The sequence below is a fragment of the Mobula hypostoma genome, chromosome 18 (assembly GCF_963921235.1).
Source record: "Mobula hypostoma chromosome 18, sMobHyp1.1, whole genome shotgun sequence".
Classification (NCBI taxonomy): Eukaryota; Metazoa; Chordata; class Chondrichthyes; order Myliobatiformes; family Myliobatidae; genus Mobula; species Mobula hypostoma.
In genome coordinates, this window is record NC_086114.1 from 33,529,014 (window position 1) to 33,541,459 (window position 12,446).

General features: G+C 37.6%; 1 protein-coding gene across 1 annotated transcript in view; it reads left to right on the forward strand.

Annotated features, from left to right (window-relative positions):
• Positions 1-12,446, forward strand: part of antxr1c (ANTXR cell adhesion molecule 1c) — a 112,905-nt gene that overhangs the window by 87,656 nt on the left and 12,803 nt on the right. The window lies entirely within an intron of this gene.

A 12,446-nucleotide genomic window follows, 5' to 3' on the forward strand; every position in this document is an offset into this window, starting at 1 on the left:
CACCAATGTAGTCCAAGGGAAGGGCAAGCACTGACACAGCTTGGCACCAGTGTCATCGCAGAGGTTGCCAGAGTGAAGTTGTAAACAACATCAAACTGCCTTATGAACCCCAGCTCCGGATTTCTTCCCCAGGGTTTACTCCCGAAGCCTTTCCCATGGGTGGGTATGGCCACAAGGCAGCAGAGGTTTAAAATCAGAGTTTTCCTTCTCCTGGGCAGGTTGGCATCCAAGGCTGACGAGTCCACCTGCCCCACTTGCTGAGTTTATGCATGGATAATTCACGCCCAAGTTAGGTGTATAGGTGATAAAATGGGTAAATAAAGCAGAGTGGTAGATGCTAATAAAGTGAATTGCTCTATCCTTCATATCATCAAGCTTCCTACATCTCGTTGTGGCTACATAAATCCAGTTAAATGTTGCGCAGTCCAACATTATTACCTTGAACCTCGTAGATAGAATAGTAGAACTGAGAGGTCAGAAAAAGAGCCACTTTTGCAAGCTATCTAGCTTCTGCCCTGATTTTCTAGTTACATTGTTGAAATTTCGGATCTCTTTCTGTTTCTGGTCATTGGTGACACCCAGATTATTAATCCTGTCTTTTAAGTTCAGGGATGGGTATTCTGTTTAAGAAGAGCCCATATCTGGCACTTGAGTGACATAATATTACTTGTAACCTGTATGTGAAATCTATTTTTATTGATATTTTAAGGTCTTCTTTACTGGAAGAATTCTGAATAGATCTGAAGAAACTGGAATTGTTAATGCAGGTAGTAGGATGGTCTGAAATAGTGCGGAATATAGATAGCTCAGCTTGGCTATTTGGAAGTTTGGTTGATCACCGAGCTTGGCAAAATGTTTGCAGCTGTTTTGGCTCCAATCGAGAAGCCATCATCAGTGCACAGTTGAGGGTGTTGTCTCTTCCGAATGCCGACTTATATACTCCTCCGGGGTCCAAATGGATATTGGTTAGATGTTGTGATCTGATTGGCTGGTTCAACACACTGTGAACAATTTAGCAGTAGAAGATTCTGATTGGCTGGTTTCGAGGGAGGTTCATTGGAAGTGTTGGCTTTGCTGTCCAGATCCCAAGATTACTGGCAATTTGTTGATTGTTGACGTTGTTGTTTCCTTTTTTCTGTAAGGGATCATATGCCACATCTATGTTGATGTGTTTGTAGATGGATCCTTCTGTAGAGAACCATGCTTCAAGAAATTCCCATTCTTCTCTCGTTCTTGCTTAAGTCAAGACCATGCTGTTGTCCAGATCAAATGATGTTCTTCTTCATCTTCATGAGCTGATACTAGCAAGAGTGAGTCATGGCTTCTGCTCGCTAGCTGACGCTCGCATAGCCTGGTTGATAGTTTTCTTCCTGTTCTACTGCTAAACTGTTCACAGGTCAAAGGGTAGAGGACAGACTAAGAGTAGTCAACTGGACCTTCATGTTCGGGGGTTCAGTTCAGGGCTAACAATCCTGATTGGTAAAACAAAATTGTTACGGACACAACAATGAAGAATCCTTCTACATCTGAGTGCGACAGTATTCCTGTGTGTCAGGTTAAATATCAGTTTCAAAATTTAGTGTCAGGTTTTAATTTGCTTATGGACCAGATTCAGTGAATATTACGTAAATCTTCAATAATGTTAAGTGTTGCTGTGTTTTTTAAGCCTCATACTACATCACCTAATCTATTGCTAGTGACTCCTGCACCGGTATATCATTGTTGGTCTGTGTATCTCCATAAAGATTCTAACCGTCTGTGCACTCAGCAAGTCAGGTAAGGATGAAGCAGTCAAAAACAATTAAATCAACTACCACTGATTGAAGTGTAATCTCAGATTCAGCAGGATCTGACAGCCATCTCAGCATAATATTCCCTTCTTCCTTTGGATTACATAGTAGCTAAATAGTCAATGTCAAAGAAGTTGCACAAAAATTAGAGACGGGGTATGTTTTAATGGAAAAAATTCTGGCAGATTGTTACGGAGACATGCAATCCTCTCCATTCAGTCTTCACTTTTTGGATTCTTCCTTAGGTGGTAATGATAAAATGTTTATCCAACTAATTGCAAAAAAATTTACTCACTTCTGGAAAAGTAAAATACTTAATATATCTTGAAAATTTAAATAGAATGCCAGAGAATTATTTAATGTATTCAGTGGGCTTGCGGAAGAAGGATAATTAGCGGGCAAACATATTATAATGATCTTCCAACCATTCACAGGGATTTACTAGAATATTCACTACACTGCCGTCCTCCGGGTATGTCCTCTTCTTCCCAAACAAACCCTGAAACTCTACTCTGCTAATTTTTATGATATCTGAATATTTCAATTTGCAGTCCAATGATCCTGTCAAGCATATCTGCCTCACTACATTGTTGTGCAGCTCTTGGTTGTGGTTACCTCAAAAGGACATGAACCTGAAACGTGAATCTTGAAAGGATAAGATCATTATGTCTATTTTATGAGAAATATTGATTTTCAAATTTAAATATCATTCCCTATCAATTGAATTACATTTTAAGTCAATAGTGCCTTTACATCTTTTCAGATGGCACTGTGTTATAAGAAGCCCTAACATTCTTTGATTTTATTTTATTCTTAATATTGTAATTTTATTTCAAGAATCACAACAAGTATGAAGTCAGTTGAAATCTACAACATCCAAACAATAGATATCATGGAAACGAATGTAGCTATAGTTTCTGCTGGCTGTTTGAAAATTATTACAGTTCCTAAATTTAACAATACATCATGTATACAACAAATAGGCCCAAATCAATGAGCTCTGTTGGAATCCAAATTATTTAATTTCATGTCAAAAAATGCCTAAGTTGGGATAACAAATTTGACAGTTAAATCAAAAAAAATTGTAATGACTTTAAATATTTTTGCACAATAAAGAGCTGCTAAAAGTTAATGGCTAATTGATTCGAGCAAGTGTTGCTAATGAAAGTTGAAATGAGATAATCAGTGCCCCAGGTTAATGAAATATAAAAAAAATAGAGTAAATACTCAACTACTCAGGCAACATCTGTACAGACTCAGAGATAATGTTTCAAACCTGTCATCAGAATGAATGAAAACTCTGAATAAAAGTAATCCATTTGAAATCTTAGCTCTTTTACTTTCTCCATACATGCTGACTGATCTGCTATATGTTTCTCATTTCTGTGCTTTTTTAAAGCTTCCAGCATATGCAAATTATTTGGTTGTGTATGATGGCATTCAAATGCATCACAGAACTGACCTCCATAACTCTGCCAAGGCAGCTTTCTAAAAGTTCTCTAAAGACAGCATTCAAGCTTAAATTCCTTTAAATAAATGTAAACTAAGAGTAACTAATTGTAATTAAAGATAGTTAATTTCAACTTATTTATTATTAAAAGAATTAGAGATTTTTTTTTGAATAAAGTATAACTATAATAAAAAGCTCTCTTTATGACCCTATCTACCTGTAACACCACTTTCAAGGAATTATTGATCCGTATTCTCTGATCCTACTGATCTGGCACACTCCACAATGCCCCACCATTCACTGTATAAGTCATATACTGGTCTGTCCTCCCAAAGTGTAACACCTCACAATTGTCAGCATTAAATCCCATCTGTCATTTTTAAGCCCATTTTCCCATCTAGTCTAGATCCTGCTGCAAGCTTTGGTAGCCTTCCTCGCTGTCCACTATGCCAATAACCTTTGTGTCATCTGTAAATTTGTTGATCCAAAGATCTCAGAGAAAGAAATGAACCTAGTTTGTGGAGTGGGCCAACTGTAAAAGTTGCCTTATGATGGGAGACCTCCAAAAGTCACAGTTTGACTAAAATCTTCCTGATTGAATCTATAGGCACTTTTATCACTCTGATGTTTTCTCAGACCTGTGGGAGCTATAGTAGTGATATGGCATTCCCAAACAATATTGTTGGAAACTTTCTTAAAGCCTGCCGTAAATACCTAATGATCTCAACCCAGGAATTGATTTAAAACAGTAATCTTTTAGCATTTCAATTCTGATAATTCAACATCATATTAAACAACCAGATTGTAAAGTGTTCTCATTTCTCATGTTGTATCCTCATATACCCAAAATTGCAGTATAGAAATTGTACCTTCCTCATTATTTTCACCATAATAATAAAAAAATCTATAGCATCTCTAATTTTCTAATCTAATCAGAGGTCTTCACCCAGAACCATTTATAGTAATGCTCTTTCCACTGATGCTGCTTGATTGCAGAGTGCCTTCTATATTTTCTGTTCATACTCTGAATTCCTGTTTCAATAGAGTATAAGGACATTGGTATTTTGTATTGGTATTTGAAAAAATGATTAATTGAATTCTGTTTCAAAAATCTAATACTGAAATAAGCTTCATTTCTGTTGACTAAAATCAACATGTTCTATGACAACATCAGTGTGGCTTATATATATATCTCGCATGTTTGTCATAGATTATCACTCCCTCATAATTATTAAATCAAACAAAATTTATATTCCTTATGGAACATTTGGAAATATTGGAGTAAATAAACAAATGCAATATTGAAGAACTAGGTTTTAAGAAGCATCAACATAAAAGGTAGTTAAAAGATGGGTATATTTAGAGGTGGAAGTCTGAAGCTTAAGACCTTGGTTTCCAAAGTTTCTGCCTCCTTGCTATGGTAGATCAACTTCTATTGGCAATGCTCTAAATATGAGGAGCAGCAACGTACCAGAGAATTGCAGAGCCAAACATGGAGAAGTGTGATTAAAAACCAGGTTGAGAATTTCAAAGTGCAGGTATTGTTTATCTAGGAAGCAATATAGTATGGTAAAAAGATAGGCGATGACTGTATGTAGCTTGATACAATTTGGGAAAACAAGCAGCATAGTTAGCCAACCGTTCAAATAGTTGACAAATGTGTTCAGATTAAGCATGAAGTGTGACTTGAGGGATTGGATAGCTGTAATTATTTGCAGCAGAAATCCCTTTTCCTGGAATTTTAGAATGAAATGTGATGAAGAAACCAAAAAACATGTTAATTTTTGTGAAGGAACTTAGTGCCTGGTTTTATTCAACTGTTGCATAATGTATGGATATGCTTCTTCCTCCTGAAAATATAGCTGCATTGAGCTTGCTGAATAGGCAGTACAGGACAGCTGTATCCTGCAATGTACATCCTGTCTGACATACAAATTCTTGTTAATAAGCCCACTTCTTTTTCATGCCAGCTTCTTACAATGAATATATTAGGGCTTCAGTTTGGACATAACCTGTTTAAAGATACAAAAAAAACAGCATTGTAGAAAAACAGCTTCAATTAAAGTAGAAAGCCCTTCAATGGTAACAAATTGTGTTTATCCAGAAAGAAAATAAAACATCAAAATAGCCAGAGTAACTGGTTGGAAACTGCAGATTATGTGCAGTCTTTTCAGGAATACTGTATGACTGTGAAGCAATATTTACAAAATGGTAACCAAGTAATCAATGCGGCTGTGTGTGTCTAAAATCAGCGATTCAAAAAATATCTGTAAAGATAATCATAGACAGTTTCTTTTCATGAAATAAGAGATTCAGCTGTCATGACACAGTCAGCTTATGATGTGGTTGTGCTTGTAGCTAGGCATGCCACTCAGTGCAAATGAAATTCAGTTTTCCAACTTTTCTCACAGAGCCGTTTTGAGCCTCTCAAGGGGGAGGAGTATAAAAATAGAACATTCTTGTTTCTTTTAATGACAGACTTAAAAGTATCTTTCACTGGAAAAGAAATACCGAAAATAATGTTAAGCTAGCAGGATGTGTAATTGTGCCATCAGGAGCCGGCATGTTTTCAGTCATGAAGAAGTACTAACATTGTGTAAAATAAAACTCTGTAGAATTCTAACACCAGATTATCATGACAGAAAATCAGTTTTTATAAAACAGGAATTATGAATTTATTTCATTTCTAATTAATCCAGTGGGTAAAACCTGTTGATTCATTTTAATAAACTTACATGCACTATCAGTTTTATTACTTCAGTAATTAATTTTCTAATCACTTGCCAGATGTCAACATCTTTTTAAGAATTTTTAAAGCACTGCTTACAGAAACTCTTCAGATAGAATTAAGTAATTGAAATGAAATACAAATAATTTAAACATTCAACAAAATGAAAATTTAATTGAAAGCATATAAATGTATAAAGAACCAAATAAGAATATTAAAATAAAGTAAAATATGGAAATTTAGCCCAAATAAGTAGGTATGCCATTTCTCTCTGATATAAAGCAGGGGGCTAGATGCAAAATGCTTCCAAGTCCACAGTGGGCCAACAGGTAACGAGTCAAGTGGTGGAGCATCACTAGTCACTGAACTCCAGGAAAAATACACTCCATCTACTGCCACCCACAACCTTCTGTGGGTAAGCTAATTCAGAAGTTATGTAGCCAAGTTTCACTGGAGCCTACACCTAACTTACTGAATGATCCTACCAAGAGGAAACTTGTTGAATGTCTTTCTAAAATCCACATACACCACATCCACCACTCTAACTTCAATCCCTTACTCACTCTTCCTTCAGTTAGTCCTGACGAAGGGTCTCGGCCTGAAACGTCGACTGCGCCTCTTCCTATAGATGCTGCTTGGCCTGCTGCGTTCACCAGCAACTTTGATGTGTGTTACTCTAACTTCATTATTTGTTTTGTCACTTCATCAAGTCAATCAGGCTTGTGAGGCACGACCTACACCTCACAAAGCTATGCTGACTATTCCTAATCGGACTAAGCTTTTCCAAATGCTTATAAATCCTGTCTCTTAGAATCTTCTCCAATATTTTACCACCACAGATGTGAGACTCACAAGTGTATGATTCCCAGGATTATCCAGGTTACCTTTCTTGAACAAAGGAATAATATTTGCTGTGAAGACACAAAGATGGTTGCCAATACCACAGTGACCTCTTCCCTCATTTCCTGTGGTAAACTGGGTATATCCCGTCCAGCACCGGAGACTTACCTATCCCAATGTTTTTCAACACTGCTTCTTTTTTAACCTCTATATGTTTACTCTTCTATCACTCTAGTCTTCCTCCTGTTCTTCACATACATGTAAAAAGTTTGGGGATCTTCATAAATCCTACTCACCACGACCTTCTCATGCAACCTTCTTGCTCTCCTAAGTCCATTCCTCAATACCTTGTAACACATTAGGGCCCTATCCGATCATTGCTTCCTAAATCTTAAGCAAACTTGTTTCTTCCTCTTGACTAGATTTTCCACATCCCTTGTCAACCATTTTTCCTTCACCCTACTATCCTTTCAATGGGACAAACCCGTCCAGAACCCAATGCAATTGCTCCCAATACAAAGCCCACATTTTTGTTGTGCATTTCTCTAAGCACATCTGTTCCCAATTTATTTTCCCAAGTTCGTGCCTAATGGCATCATAGTTCTCCCTCCTCAATTAAATTCTTCCCATAACATCCGCTTCCAGGCTATGGTAGAGATTGGGCAATTGCGGTCACTGTCACCCACAGATTGATCTGACAGCTGACCAAGTTCATTGCCATAGTACTATATGCACTATGGCCTCTCCTCTAGTCATCTTGTCCACATATTGTGTCAGCAATCCTTTCTGTACACTCCTAACAAATTCTGCCCCATCTAAACCTCTTGCACTAAGGAGATACCAATCCATAAGAGGTAAGTTGATATCACCCATGACAACATCCTCTTATGGAGGTGCTTCAAGAAAGTGGCACCCAGCATTAAGGAACCTCACTATTCCCTACTACCATCAGCAGTGATGAAGTACAGGTGCCTGAGAACACACACTTAATATTTTAGCACCAGCTTCTTCCCCTCCATCATCAGATTTCTGAACAGTCCATGAGCACTACCTCACTATTTTGCTCTCTGTTTGCACTTTTTATTTATTTTGTTACATATTTCTTATTGTAACTCACGATAATTTTTAAAAATTTAATGCACTGTACTGCTGCAAAGCAATACATTTCACAACATGCAGTATGTAAGTGATAATAAACCTGATTCTGATTCTTCTCCCTCCCCCCCCCCCACCCCCACCACCCCTCACAACCATCTGAGCCAGAGAGGCCAGACTCAATGTCAGAGACCTGGTCACTGCCACTTTCCACTGGTAGGTTGTTCCACCACCCGCCACCCCCAGGAATATCTAAAGTGGTGTACTTGTTGTTAAGGGGAGTGGGCACAAGGGTATTCTGCACTGTATGTAATTCCTTTTTTTTCTCTTGACAGTCTCCCAGCTATCTGCCTCCTGCAACCTGGGTGTGACTGCCTTCCTGTAGCTCCTATCTATCAACCCTACATTCTCCGTAAACATCCATATGTCATCCAGCTCCATCTCCAGTTCGGTGATGCGGTTTGCAAAGGACTGTAGCCAAATACACCTCTACAGGTGTAGTCATCAAGGACACTGAAGGTCATCCTGACTTCCCACATCACGCAAGAGAAGCACACCACAGCCCTTGGTTCCATTCTTGCTACTCTACCTGTGCAATAAGAAAGAACAAAAGAGAAAATTACCAGAAACTCTCCTTAGCCTCCGCCACTTCTCACTGAAGTTCCATGAACCAAAGCCTCGGCTCTCCACTCTAACCCTACCCACTCACACAATGGCCACTCCACTTAAACCTAACTTCCTTTTTATTGGCCCCGGTAAAACTCACAAGCAAGAGACTTGCTCTTTTCAAAAACAAGAGAAAATCTGCAGATGCTAGAGATCCAAGCAATCCATGGCCCAAAACATTGACTGTACTTTTTTCCATAGCTGCTCCCTGGCCTGCTGAGTTCCTCCAGCATTTTGTGCGTGTTGCTCTTTTCAATTCCTCCTGCTCTCACAGAGATTGTGCTCTCAATTTTGCTCACTATTCTCCAAAGTGAAATGCACACTCAACAAGACTTATTCTACTCACTGCCTCTTGCTCCCTCTCATAATCTTCTAAGTAGAAACAGAAATTTTGTTTAGGTTCCATTTAATTTCTCAGCTTTTCTACTTAAAATATCTAATCATAAATCCCAGGATCCCATACACTTTACAAACAACTTTCTAAAGATCTTAAATTTCTAAGGATTTCTTCATATGTAACCCAGGCCCAATTATTGCACGGCTTTTAAAACTGTTATTTTGTCTATATTTTCTCATATTTTTAGTAGCATTAAATTTCACCTGCCACCGTCTGTGCACTCAGCCATTCTTTCTGTGGTTTTTTACAGTCTGTTACTATCGTCCTTACTGATTACCACACATTCAAACTTTGTCATTCACATATTTGAAATCTGCAATCACCATTGTAAGAGCACAAGATCCGGGAAAGCCATACACACAAGATTAGCTGCATGAAATTACAAAGCTGTGGTTGATTAAGGTATGAATGTATTTAGTTTGCTCACTTGAAGCTTTTTTTTAGTGGCTTTTATTTATATATTGTAGCCAGGCAGAGGTTATGACCCCGAGTGGGAGTAGGCTATTTGGTTCCTTGAACTTGTTCCATCATTCAACAAAATCAATAATACTACCATTCTTCTCTGCCCCTTATCTGATTCCTTTAATATTCATAAATCTGTCAATCTCTGTTTTGAATGTAATTGATGACTGAGCTTTCACAGAGAACTCCTAAGACTCAGTACTCTCAGGAAAGTAATGTCTGTACAATGTCTCTTGCAATTAAATCTTCTTGGATTAAGTCAGCAATAAGGGGAATGTTGAGAGCAATTTTTCAATCATTGGTAATGTGATCAGGTTTGCTACTCATGTACAATCATTCTAAAAAGATGTCTATCTAGCCTCCTCTAAACATTCTCCTCCTTCAGTCTCTACCTCCTCCTCCTCTTCTTTCATCCTTCATTTGTTACTCTGCAAATACTAGCAATTAAGCTGTGTCAACATCTGAGCCAAATTGTGCAGCATACAAAAGGGTGCAATGGACATTGTTATCCATCTTGGCAAGCCCTTGATTCTCCAGGGCAATGAAGGTGGTGGATGCTTTGTTTTCACTGGTGGTCTGCTCTATCACATTGCAAGTTTTAGAATGTCTTTGTGGCACACAGTTTACTTCCTTGACAACTTCTGTGTGTTCATCAATGCTGTCATTTTGCCTGGCTGTTGCTGAACATTCCACTGCAGATATACTGCAAAATTCAGAGTTGTATCTATGCAAAAATGTTTAAAAATGATTTACTCTGAAATATGCATTTTACAGCTCATTTACAACTTACAAATGTAAGTTTTGCCCACTCCTGTGGTTAAGTGATCGTTTATGAAACTCTGTAGTCACACTTTGGCTATTCATGGAGTGTCAAGTGTCTCAAGTCAAGCAGACTACTGCAATATGCAAACTTTACAATCTCTACAGAAGCACGAAACACGACTTAAGTATCCGCAGGAATCAGTCACCCTACAGTAAATTAATGATCCCTTTTACTACGTGTGGGATCCTTCCCAGTTTTCTGTGGACAGTGGATGTTGTATAATCATTGTCCCAGTTGGGTAATGTTTCCTTTAAATCAATATTACATAGTGACTCACAGTACATCATGATCTACCAATAATATGCCAATTTACATGTAAGTGCCACATCACCGTTGTGCCCCCCCAATAAGATGATCACCATAACCACTTAAGCATGCATTTGTACCACATATTTGTGACAGATCACACCCATATACTGCTGACTTACAGTTGTAGACTTCCCATGCCGAAAGAGGATGTTTGAGATAATCTTACACAGCTATAAAAGAGAGTAGTAATTTGTATGAAATAAATTCAAATTGAATAAATCACAAGAACTAAGCCTTTCCAAATTAATAAGAGACAAAGTCAATACTCTATTCAGAAAGTTACAAGTATGTAACACAAAAAGTGATTAAAACTTTGAACAAACTCTTGAACAGAGTGGTGGAAGATAGATCATTAAATGTTGCAATGTGAACATTTATAATGAATACAATAAGATACAACAAATGATCACCTTCATTGGCAACTATCTTAATATTTTTTGATTAATAATGTTTTCTTTGAAAGCCTCATGTAATTATTCTGCTTTTCCATGCTACATTCATAGTGCAGAATTATTTGTTGAGATGTTTACACTTAAGTTTAAGGAAAATACCAAAATAAATCCTGCAGTATTGAGATAAAAATGTGACATCAGTAATGAACAAAAAGAGATGTAATGTGCAGATCTCAGAGCAAATCACTTTTAAACATTTTTATATACACATAATTCATTGACATTTCATAGTATATTCTGTAGTGGAATGTTCAGTAGCAGCCAGACAAAATGATAGCATCAATGAACACACAGTAGTCAGCGAAGTAAACACTGGGCATACATTACCATTTTTTTAGCACTGCTGAATGAGATGGCTTCATATATTGTTACCAGAAGTCGCTTTGAGATGGAGCTAGAGGTAATTTACAATACAAGTCAGCATCTAGGTGGTCTAATGAATTGAATACTTCAATAGATAGACCTAAAGGGACATGAGGCCATTCACAAGATGATAATTAGGGGCTGGCATTCAAGCGTGATGTCCTTAGGAAAGGACTAAACAAATTGCTGTGATTGATTGGGTTTAAGTCAGGGTGATGGTAACGCCTGCTGCCTCAGCACTTGGGCAGAGAAAAGGCAATTTGCTGTGCAGTACGGCCAACAGCCAAACACAAGGATGAACATATGGGAAAGAACAGAATGGTGCAGCATGAATACTGCACAGATGTGAGTGGAGGTAAGGGAGTCATTCCATATGGTGCCTTACTGGTCTTCAGTTGGTCATGAATTGCAACAAGCTTCAGTTCAAGACAGCAGAGAGATTTACTGTCAGAACTAATGATGGAAGCACGAAGAGCAGAATGTTAGCAGACTGATAATCTGCTTCATAGGGGCGACAGGCTGAGCTACTAACTGCAAACTGGGAAATGGACAGCTGTCACGGTTAGGATCATTAGTCCAGGCTTCAACAATGCATCTCTGACACCTTGGTTTAAGGATTCAATGCATACCAGACTGCAAAAGAACAATATGCCAGGGGTATTGCATTATAGTAATTATTATCCATCATACCTAATTAATCTATTTACAAAATCATAGTGGGGGAGGGGTAATTGTTTAGTTGATTCAATTATCAGTGAAGTTATATATAATTAAACTAACCACAAAACAAAAAAAAATCCATCTGAAAACTCAAAGGAACACTTTAAACAAACAGTTGTAATTCATAAAATATTGTCTTATAGAGCAAGCAATAAGCATGTTATTTGGATTTAATAGGATGCCATGACTTCTCATTACCATGATCCTGAGCAATAAGAGATAATTATTTGTAATCTATTCCTACATAATGAATTGTATTATTTTGTCCTTCATGCAGTTTCGTGTAGATTTAAATAGAAGCTGGTACAGAAAACATAGGAAGAGGCTATTAAGTTTTGTTTTATTGTCTTT